At 47.3% G+C, this 11,108-nt stretch overlaps 1 long non-coding RNA gene across 1 annotated transcript; it reads left to right on the top strand.

Moving 5' to 3' along the window:
• Positions 1–2,757: 2,757 nt before the first annotated feature.
• On the top strand, positions 2,758–9,970 carry LOC133975295 (uncharacterized). Its single transcript, XR_009924749.1, has 2 exons — positions 2,758–3,269; positions 9,719–9,970. It is a non-coding gene; the product is annotated as an uncharacterized LOC133975295 (long non-coding RNA).
• Positions 9,971–11,108: the final 1,138 nt, after the last annotated feature.

Below are 11,108 nucleotides of genomic sequence, written 5' to 3' on the forward strand. Positions count from 1 at the left end.
CCTTGTACAAAAGTAGAATTTGCTGTAGACTTAATCATATCTGTTTACATTAATACAAACTATTCATTAAAAAAGATTACTGCTTACCCCTAAAGTAATTCCTTTACAGTATGTTGTTGCTGTTTGTAAAGTTGTGGAAGAATAATTCAGATCCTTTACTTTTGCACTTTTGCACTAAAATATTTGAATCAATAACACAGAAGACAAATATTTTACACACAAGAGTATCTTAAGGTTTCTTGGAACTAAAGCTGTCAGATAAATATATTAGAGTAAATGACAACACCTCCCTCTGGAAACAATCATGTTGGCATAAATGTTCATGGTAACTTTCCAACCCCAGCTCCAGCAGCCGACATCAGATGGGCCTTTATGAAAAGTAAGATCAGTGGCTACAATCTGGTGAGGAAATGTTCCAGCTGACATTGTGTTTTTGTTTTGTTGCGTATCTGATCATCCACAGAGTCTGTACCTTTCAGACATCAAAGAGGTTTCACAGCAAAAGGTATCAGCTTCCATGTAAACTAAGATCTGAAATCTGCTCCAAAAGTGACTGGGCTCTTCTGCTCACAGCCCACCCTCCCTCCAAGGGTCAATCCAATCGCTTCTGTAGCTCTTGTGTAATCCTGCTAAAATCAACGATGCTCAAATTGATCCTCACAAATGAGCAGTAAGTAATAAATGTACATATTTGACTACATTACAGTGGGGACACTGAAGTTGTGAGTGTGTGTGTGTGTGTGTGAGCAACCTTATTTTGGTGGCTGTTTGAGGAATAAAACTTGGGTTCGAATTCGGTTTAGGCCTGGGGATACACATTTAGTTGAGATAATTAACAGTGTGAGAGGCTATGTCATATTACATTACATTACATTTAACTGACACTTTTATACAATACGACTTATGATAAGTGCATTCAACCATGTCCAACATCCAACATCATCTCAATTAAGGGGTAACACAAATATAGTTATACTTTTCTTTTCTTTCTTTCTATGTTTAGAGTGGACCAATGTCGGGAAAGAAATTTGCCAACTTTGTTATGTTTTGAATAAAATGTGATTTAAACGTTGATGCAACTATGGACATGTCTTCATATGTATAAGACTAAAGTTAAAACGCACTTGTGAGGATTTGGTTTACTGCTGAAATACTTTTTGTCAAGTTGCACGTCCACCAGGAACCAAATGAGGAAAAGTCTTCTTCTGAAGGGAAGTCAGAAATGTGTCAGGGATCCCAGCAGTCGTGTTAATATTTTCCGGGGTGATGATTGATGGACTTTGCCCAGTCATTACTTCCCTGAGATCTGGTTCTGAGAGTTGCTCGTCAATGCTGCAGATATACTGGTTAAATATTAACAGAGTGCTGTGCGATGGCAAAGCCTCTGCTCCCTCTATCAGCGTTTTGAAGATAAGCCGTCTGAACCCGTTGCCTTATCTTTAAACCTCATCCTTTACAGCTCTGTAACCGGTGTGGCTGCATTACAGTTTGTGCATCTGACCTGAAAGAGGAAGAATTCCCGTGAAGCTTCAAAATGATAGTTCTTAGACGTCTATCATCAAGGGAATTCTGCAGCAGCTCCCTTTAACTCAACCAGACCGTCTTGTACAAGCTGACGCCCAGTATCATAATAATGTACGTTTTAGTTTAAAATATCTGGAGCCACAGTGTGTGTCCTGATATCAACCCTGAGCCACTGCAAATCCCTGTCATTAAATATTCCCTGCAGATTACGTCCATTAATCACAATTGTACGAGTCCATTAACATCCACCACCGCAGATCCAAGACTAAGTAGCCTGCGATAACTTAACATGAACCAAACCACCACCCACAGTCTGTCATGTTGCTTCGCTCTTTAAAATACTCTGTGTCAAGATTCCAGAGAATCCTGTTTTCTGTACAAGTACAACAACGTTTGGGGGAAGCAAGCCTGTAGATGCCAGATTGTTAACACACATGCATTCAAAATACATGAAATTGAGTGTGACATGTACAAAAAAATGTACAAAAAAACACGGCATTAAGTGTAAATAAATTGCTCATATAACCTATAGATATAAATGTTTTGCACACGACAACCACAGAGTTGGTTCCACACGATGCACATTTAGCATTTAGACAGGTGTGGACTGCAGACAGGGCAGTGGAGTACCCACACTCTTATACTACGAGGCCACGCTTGTAGTTACACGTTCAGAATGCAGCTTGGTATTATGTGGCTGGAAGAAACGGAAAGTTTCCTGAAATAGACGTCGTCTGGACAGAGGCACATGCTGCATGTGTAACATTAACGGAGCGCCCGCAGATCTACATGCAGATGCCATGCGCCCAAACACACCTCCATAAATCACAGAGGCTGGCGTTTGAACTCTACACTGGAAAAAGTCGGGATGGTCTGCTCTGTAGGACACATCTCTGATTTCCACTCGTTTGTTGCGCTTGTGGCCAGATGTGGTTGCCCTCCCTGCCACTGGGGGCGCTGTGCCTGCATGCGCCCTCCCCGTCAAGGGGGGCGCTGTCGGCCTCTATTTAAGGCAGCAGCCCACTCGTACTCGCGTCTCCCTGGCGCTGTTGTTTCGTTCCGGGACCTTGGTCGGCACACTTGACTTGTCACATTGCCGGACTGGCATTCAGCGTGGAGTCGCTCCACCAGGGAAGACGAGTGCGGTAGCGCGCGCCAGCGGGCTAATGCTACAGGACTAAGCGGCGGCTAACAAATCCCCCTCCCTCCGGGTTACGGAGATACCGCTTGGCCTGACACGGTGGTTGAGGTCCTGCCCCCTCATCGGCGCCCTGCAGCCCCGTGTACAAAGAACTGGAACCTGCTGTTCTGGCACCCTTGAATTTGGGGTTCATCTACTGAAACTCTGGTTTATTATTGTTGATTTTAATATCACAGAAACTATTTCATGAATTGACCAGCTCCGTGTCCTTGTGAACCAACACCCTTGATCTATACTCCACGCTACGCCTTCACGGCACGTGGAGGGAACACGTCCAGGGGGACTTCCATATTTTATAGTTGCATTTAACTTAGTTTTATTGTGTTTGTATGTGTTATTTTGTTGTTTGTTTGTTCAAAAGTGTTTTAACCCTTGACTTGTTTTAATAGTATTTTTGTTGTGGTCAGGTGCTGTGGCCCGGAGGCGGCGACCCAATTCCTGGTGGAGGGAGTTTTCTTCACAACCCGTTTTGTTTGGTGTGCTGTGTCACGGGTGGTTTGTTTTATTAGTCCCTTCCCCTTTTTGTTTGGTTCTCGTCGCCGTGGTAAGTCACAGCCCTGTCCAGTTAGTTACTTATTTTTAACTCAAGTGTTAGGTTTGTTTTGTGTTTTGACGATGTGAATTTGTGTTTATTAAAGTTGATTTATTATTGATTTAAACACGTCTCATGCCCCAAGTGATTCCAACGAACCTGTGCTGTTGCACATATTATCAATAGTTTATTCCTGAGGTGAAATTCCTCAGGTGGCGTTGTGGGCAACCTTTCATTTACCGCTTTGCTACATTCTGGCGTTGCTGGCAGGATTTCACATCTAAAGGGGCAGAGACGTGTTTTACTTTAAGGTCTGTAAATGTGTTTAACTATTTATTGATGGGCGTCTACTCATAGTTTGAGTGTTGTGTATTCAGTGTTAAAGCCAGAACAGCAGTGTTTTAGTCTGAGTTCATTCCACGAGCCATTTTGTCAGGCCTCGGTGCCGCCTTACTTCATCATGGAGGAGGAGATGCAACAGCTTAGGGAGACCGTGTCACAGCTTAAGGCAGACAACGAACTACTTCGCCAGGCGCGTGCTGCATCTCCGTTGGACCCCGGTGAGGCTGTTTTCTTTCCCTCTGCTGCAGCAAGTCAGGCTCCAAACATAGCCGCCGCTGTCACAGAGCGACTGGTTGTGGTTCCTAGAGACCGTAAGTGTCCCATGTTCAATGGCAGGGCAGGCCTAGGAATAACTGAGTGGATAGAGGAGATACAGGCATGTGTGCGTGCTCGCCATCTTCTTGCTGCTGACCAGGCCCTTTTTATGTTTGATCATTTAGAGGGAGAGGCAAAGGAGGAAATTAAGTTTCGCCCTAGTGCGGAGCGGCGAGACCCAGTACAGGTGCTTGCTATATTAAAGGAGCTGTATGGCTGCGCTCAGTCGTACGTCACATTACAACAGGCTTTCTTTTCTCGACGCCAACTCGAAGGAGAGACGTTGCAGGAGTTTTCCTTAGCTCTCATGGCCTTAATGGCACGGGTTAAGCAGTGTGCACCTGATGGGATGCCTAATTCTGATGTCCTCCTCAGGGATCAGTTTGTGGAGCATGTTCTCGATAGCTCCCTTCGCCGGGAACTCAAGCAACTGGTTAGACGCCAGCCTACTGGCACCTTGTTGGAGCTTCGTGGTGAGGCAATTAGGTGGGAGAGGGAAGGTCTTCCAGGGGGGGATAGGGGGCGTAGCTCCTCCTTGCCATCAGCTTATGGTCTTCAATATGGAGTGCAGGGTCGCTTTCAAACTGCCCCTCCTGTTACTTCATCGGGGCCAGGGTTGAGTGAGTTGATGGACCTTATGAAGCATCAACAGGAGCAGCTTAACCAGCTCACCCAGACCGTAGCCTCTCTACAGGCCCCCCGCTCCCAAGGTCAGACTTTTAATAGTGGTCCTTTAATCTGTAGAAGGTGCCAGCAGCCTGGACATTTTGCTCGGGATTGTGAGGGTGAGCGGGCTCCATTTCGACGCCTTGCTAATTCAGCAGCTGGGTCGAACCCACGCCCCACCGCACCGTCCCATTTCACTAGGCGATCGGAAAACTGAAACCCACTGAGCTGCGGAGTCACAGCACAGTTGGGGAGCCCACAGACTCACAGGAAAGTGTAGGTGCTGACTTAATTTCTGCATGTCCAAACATTAATGTATTGATTGGAGGAGTCACTGCTTTATGCCTGGTGGACACTGGTTCCATGGTGTCCACCGTCACTGAAAGCTTCTTTCTGGAGCAGTTTGCACCTTGGGGCCACGAGCGCCTTCAGTCTTGTCACTGGCTACAGCTCCGAGCAGCGAACGGTTTAGCAATTCCATATATAGGCTATCTGGAGCTTGATGTGGAACTATGTGGCAAGGTGATGCCCCGTTGTGGGATTCTTGTTGTCAAAAACCCCTCTGGTTTTGCGTCTTCTGTCCCTGGTATTTTGGGAATGAACGTGATACGCAAATGCTATCGAGAGCTTTTCGGTGCATTTGGGCCTTCTCTTTTTGATTCACTTTCAGTGTCACAGGCACCTGGTCCTGTTATTGCGGCCCTGCAGCAGTGCCATCAGTCTGACGCCCAGACCCCAGGGGGCCACACTGGCATTGTGAGAGTCCGAGGCAAACAAGCGGTGCGTATACCTGGAGGAGTGATGAAACTAGTTGCTGGTACCTGTCCAGAACAGTTCACTAGACAAAGCGCTCTGTTTGAGCAACCTGAGTCAGGTTTACCAGCCGGGTTGCTAGTGTCACCCTGCCTTATTCAGGTTGTCCGGGGTACAGTGTATGTCCCAGTTGTCAACGTTGGGACAACTGAAATTCTCCTTTACCCACGGACTAGTTTGGGCGTTTTAAACGCTGCCCAGGTTGTCAGCCTGCCTCCAGGAGTAACTGAGGAGAGGTCAACGTTAGTAACTGTCTCTTCCCATACAGTTGCCCCCGCAGTGTCAGATAGGTTAGCCTCAATAGATCTGTCTGAATTGTCTGAGCATGAGCAAGCCAATGTAAACTCCCTAATAGGAAAATATCAATCTGTCTTTTCAACCCATGAAGGTGATTTGGGCTGCACCAACCTTCTCTCCCATGACATACCTCTGCTCGATGAGGTTCCTGTTCGTCAGAGGTATCGGCGTATCCCTCCCTCAGAATACGAAGAAGTGAAGGCTCACATTAACCAACTGTTGGAGTCCCGGGTCATTAGGGAGAGCTGTAGTCCATATGCATCACCCATAGTATTAGCCCGGAAAAAGGATGGGAACCTGCGCTTATGCGTGGACTATCGCCTCCTTAACAGTAAGACCAGAAAGGATGCATTCCCTCTGCCTCGTATCGAGGAGAGCTTGGATGCACTATCTGGGGCTTGCTGGTTTTCCACCATCGATCTGGCCAGCGGTTATAATCAGGTCCCTATGACGGAACAAGACCGGCCCAAAACTGCATTTTGTACACCATTTGGCCTTTTTGAGTTTAATCGCATGCCTTTTGGTTTGTGTAATGCCCCAAGCACCTTCCAGCGTCTGATGCAGAGAATGTTTGGTAAGGAACAAGGTCAGTCCTTGTTACTGTATCTGGATGACATTATTGTCTTCTCATCCTCTGTGGAACAACATTTGCAGAGGCTGGAAATAGTGCTTAATCGGCTCCAAAAGGAAGGTCTTAAAGCGAAACTCGAAAAGTGTGCATTCTTTAGACGGGAGGTCGGTTACTTGGGGCATGTTATCACAAGCCAGGGAGTGTCCACCGATCCCAAGAAAATCGAGGCTGTGTCTAAGTGGCAGCGCCCCCGTCACATATCAGAATTGCGCTCATTTTTGGGTTTCGCTAGCTATTACCGTCGCTTTGTAGAGGGCTTTGCAAAGCTGGCCGGCCCTCTGCATAAACTTGTGGCCGAGCTGGCAGGTACCAAATCCAGGAAGGGGCCAGGCCTAACTTTAGGTGCTGCGTGGACACCTCAGTGTGAGGCGAGCTTTGAGTCCTTAAAGGCAAAGTTGGTCTCGTCCCCAGTATTAGTATATGCTGACTTCACAAAGCCGTTCATTTTAGAAATTGATGCCAGCTATAGTGGTCTTGGGGCTGTACTTTCACAGGAGACTGACAATTGCGTGAAACCCGTAGCCTATGCTAGCAGAGGCCTTCGACCCACTGAGCGCAACATGACAAACTATAGTTCCATGAAGTTGGAATTCCTTGCACTCAAGTGGGCTATGACGGAGAAGTTCCGGGAGTATTTGTTGGGGCATACGTGTATTGTCTATACCGACAACAACCCGTTGAGCTATCTCCAGTCAGCAAAATTGGGGGCCACAGAGCAACGATGGGCCGCTCAATTGGCCGACTTTAACTTTACCATCAAGTATCGCTCAGGTCGCAGCAACAGGAACGCTGATGCGCTTTCACGACAGTATGTTTCTGGCGCCAATTTACTTGATCATGTCTTGCCTGGCACTTCAGTCCCCCTAGCCTTTCAGCAAGTGCCACTAACAGATCCGGGGTTGTCCGCCACTCAGTCCCTAGTCTCAGTTCTTCCATCACACTCTGCAGCTGATCTCCGCTCCTTACAGGAGGATGATCCATTTCTAAAAAGCGTGTTTGTGTTTTGGCGACGTAAAGCGCCGCCCACCTCGGCTGAACGGCAACATTTGCCCAAGCCAGTCATGGCAATTCTGCGCCAATGGGACCGCTTGGTGGAGAAAGACGGGGTTCTGCTCCGCCGAGTCTTCCGCTCAGACGGAGGAGAGGAGTCTCTCCAATTAATATTACCTGCAGTTCTCAAGCGGGAGACTTTGAACCAGCTTCACCAAGAGCACGGCCACCAGGGCATCGAGCGAACTACAGAATTGGTCAGACAACGCTGTTATTGGCCAGGAATGTCTTCGGACATTAAGAATTGGGTTCAAGAGTGTGAGCGCTGCCAAGTCGCTAAGGACTCAGGGCATGTGCCACATAGTTTTATGGGCCACCTGCTTGCCTCCCGACCCAATGAGATCGTGGCCATCGATTTCACATTATTGGAACCTTCCCGGAACGGTTTAGAAAATGTCTTAGTAATGACAGACGTGTTTAGTAAATTTACTGTTGCGATCCCTACACGGGATCAACGAGCCTCCACTGTGGCTCAGGTCTTAGTTCAGGAGTGGTTTTATAAGTTCGGTGTTCCAGGCCGCCTCCACTCGGACCAAGGAAGGAATTTTGAGAGTTCTTTGATTCACCAGCTCTGCTCGTTGTACGGGGTCACCAAATCCCGTACTACCCCATACCACCCTGCGGGTAACGGCCAATGCGAGCGGTTTAATAGAACTCTTCATAACCTTCTTCGTACCCTGCCAGTTTCACGAAAACGGGATTGGGCCTCCTGTCTCTCCCAGGTGCTGTTTTGTTATAACACCACACCTCATCAGGGCACTGGTGAGTCGCCGTTCCTTCTAATGTTTGGGCAGGAACCTCGGCTTCCTGTGGACTTCCTTTTGGGTCGAGTTCAAGACCCAGTACCTGGCGGGGTGCAGGACTGGGTGGTCGAACACCAAGCTCGACTCAGAGTTGCTTTCGAGGGTGCCCGTGAACGGTTGTTGGCTGCTGCTAGTAAAAGAAAATCGCGGCATGATCAGCAGGTCCGAGATCTACCTTTCACAGTAGGCCAATTAGTGTACCTGAGGGACCACGGTGTTAGAGGGCGACATAAAATCCATGACCTTTGGAATGCCCAGGTCCATCAGATTGTGAAGGCTCCCTGCGGTGATGGAGCAGTGTACACAGTTACCCCTGTGAATGACCCGCAGAAGGTTAAACGCGTACATCGGGACATGGTCAAGGCCGTGGTCCCGCATGAGGTTGCAAATTCTCCATCTAACCTGCCCTCTCCGCCGTCCTTGGCCGTACGGGATGATGAGTCCTCTAATGCCGGAGACTTGTGGGTTTTGTTTCAGGAAACCCTTTGTCCACAGTCTGGGGTGGTTCCACGTACCAGGCGTCTGGAAAGCCCTCCTGTTCTGATCCCATTGGAGAACACGCCCAGTATCTCAACACCTCTTGCTTATTTGCCTCCTTCCCTATCAGATCCCTTAGGGTTCCTAGCCGAGCAGCTAGATCACGGTCAGTTGGCCCTGCGCCGATCTGCTCGGTCCACGGCAGGGCACCACTCAAATGTCCACCATCTTCCTTGCCCTGTTGACCTACAACCTCAGGAAAACAATATACCCCTAGGCCCGATGTCCAATGCTCAGTTGGCCATTTTTAGGCCTTGGTGTTAATTCTATTTTTCTGGCCATCGTCGGGCCGACGATGCAAAAAGGGGGGGATAAATGTGGCCAGATGTGGTTGCCCTCCCTGCCACTGGGGGCGCTGTGCCTGCATGCGCCCTCCCCGTCAAGGGGGGCGCTGTCGGCCTCTATTTAAGGCAGCAGCCCACTCGTACTCGCGTCTCCCTGGCGCTGTTGTTTCGTTCCGGGACCTTGGTCGGCACACTTGACTTGTCACATTGCCGGACTGGCATTCAGCGTGGAGTCGCTCCACCAGGGAAGACGAGTGCGGTAGCGCGCGCCAGCGGGCTAATGCTACAGGACTAAGCGGCGGCTAACAAATCCCCCTCCCTCCGGGTTACGGAGATACCGCCTTGGCCTGACACGGTGGTTGAGGTCCTGCCCCCTCATCGGCGCCCTGCAGCCCCGTGTACAAAGAACTGGAACCTGCTGTTCTGGCACCCTTGAATTTGGGGTTCATCTACTGAAACTCTGGTTTATTATTGTTGATTTTAATATCACAGAAACTATTTCATGAATTGACCAGCTCCGTGTCCTTGTGAACCAACACCCTTGATCTATACTCCACGCTACGCCTTCACGGCACGTGGAGGGAACACGTCCAGGGGGACTTCCATATTTTATAGTTGCATTTAACTTAGTTTTATTGTGTTTGTATGTGTTATTTTGTTGTTTGTTTGTTCAAAAGTGTTTTAACCCTTGACTTGTTTTAATAGTATTTTTGTTGTGGTCAGGTGCTGTGGCCCGGAGGCGGCGACCCAATTCCTGGTGGAGGGAGTTTTCTTCACAACCCGTTTTGTTTGGTGTGCTGTGTCACGGGTGGTTTGTTTTATTAGTCCCTTCCCCTTTTTGTTTGGTTCTCGTCGCCGTGGTAAGTCACAGCCCTGTCCAGTTAGTTACTTATTTTTAACTCAAGTGTTAGGTTTGTTTTGTGTTTTGACGATGTGAATTTGTGTTTATTAAAGTTGATTTATTATTGATTTAAACACGTCTCATGCCCCAAGTGATTCCAACGAACCTGTGCTGTTGCACATATTATCAATAGTTTATTCCTGAGGTGAAATTCCTCAGGTGGCGTTGTGGGCAACCTTTCATTTACCGCTTTGCTACACGCTCATGTTTCTTAAGTCAAGTAATGTGTATATTTCTTTAAGTCCTTGAAGATCCACTTATCACAAACCCAAAGCTGCAGTTTGTGACTTGCTATTTTGTGTTGGTCGCTGTTTGTAAAATTGTGGAAGAATAATTCAGATCCTTGACTTTTGCACTTTTGCACTAAAATATTTGAATCAATAACACTGCAGAATACGATTTTAAGCACAAAAGTATCTTGAGGCTGCTTGGAACTAAAGCTGTCAGATAAATATATTAGAGTAAAATGACAACAGCTCCCTCTGAAAACAATAATGTTGGCATAAATGTTCATGGTAACTTTCCAACCCCAGCTCCAGCAGCCGACATCAGATGGGCCTTTATGAAATATAAGATCAGTGGATACAATCTGGTGAGGAAATGTTCCAGCTGACATTGTGTTCTGGTTTTGTTGCGTATCTGATCATCCACAGAGTCTGTACCTTTCAAACACCAAAGAGGTTTCAAAACAAAAGGTAAAACTTTCCAGCTGACTCTCAGAACTGGTTTCTACGTCAGTGGTTGTCTGTATGCTGGTAGCAAAAGTTAAAAAACCTGTGTAATGATCCAAATCTGTGACGCTAGGTGCTTTATGCATAGTTGGAAATGCAAAAGATTCACAGTAACATGGGGTTAATGCTATGATAACAAACAATTCTAATTCTTGCTGCTCTTTGAGGCTTCATTTAGGGACAGTGGTGCGTTTAGCAATACCAGTAACAGGCTCTAAATGATAATGGCATCATACTGATGTTCAGGAGGGATTTGTTTTGCGAGTATTGTGTAATAGAGATTCGGACAAACTGAAACTTTGGCCACAGAGGTGAAAAGTCAGAATGTGACCAGAGTACATTTATACTGGAAGGCTGCATGAACAGGTCTATACCCAGTCCATGTCAAGCAAATTGAGTCAAAGCAAGCAGAGCTGCAGTGTTATTGCAGATTATCAATCGATCATTGATAATCGATTATCAATGAGCGACTATTTTGGTA

This window comes from Platichthys flesus, chromosome 19 (assembly GCF_949316205.1).
Source record: "Platichthys flesus chromosome 19, fPlaFle2.1, whole genome shotgun sequence".
Lineage (NCBI taxonomy): Eukaryota > Metazoa > Chordata > Actinopteri > Pleuronectiformes > Pleuronectidae > Platichthys > Platichthys flesus.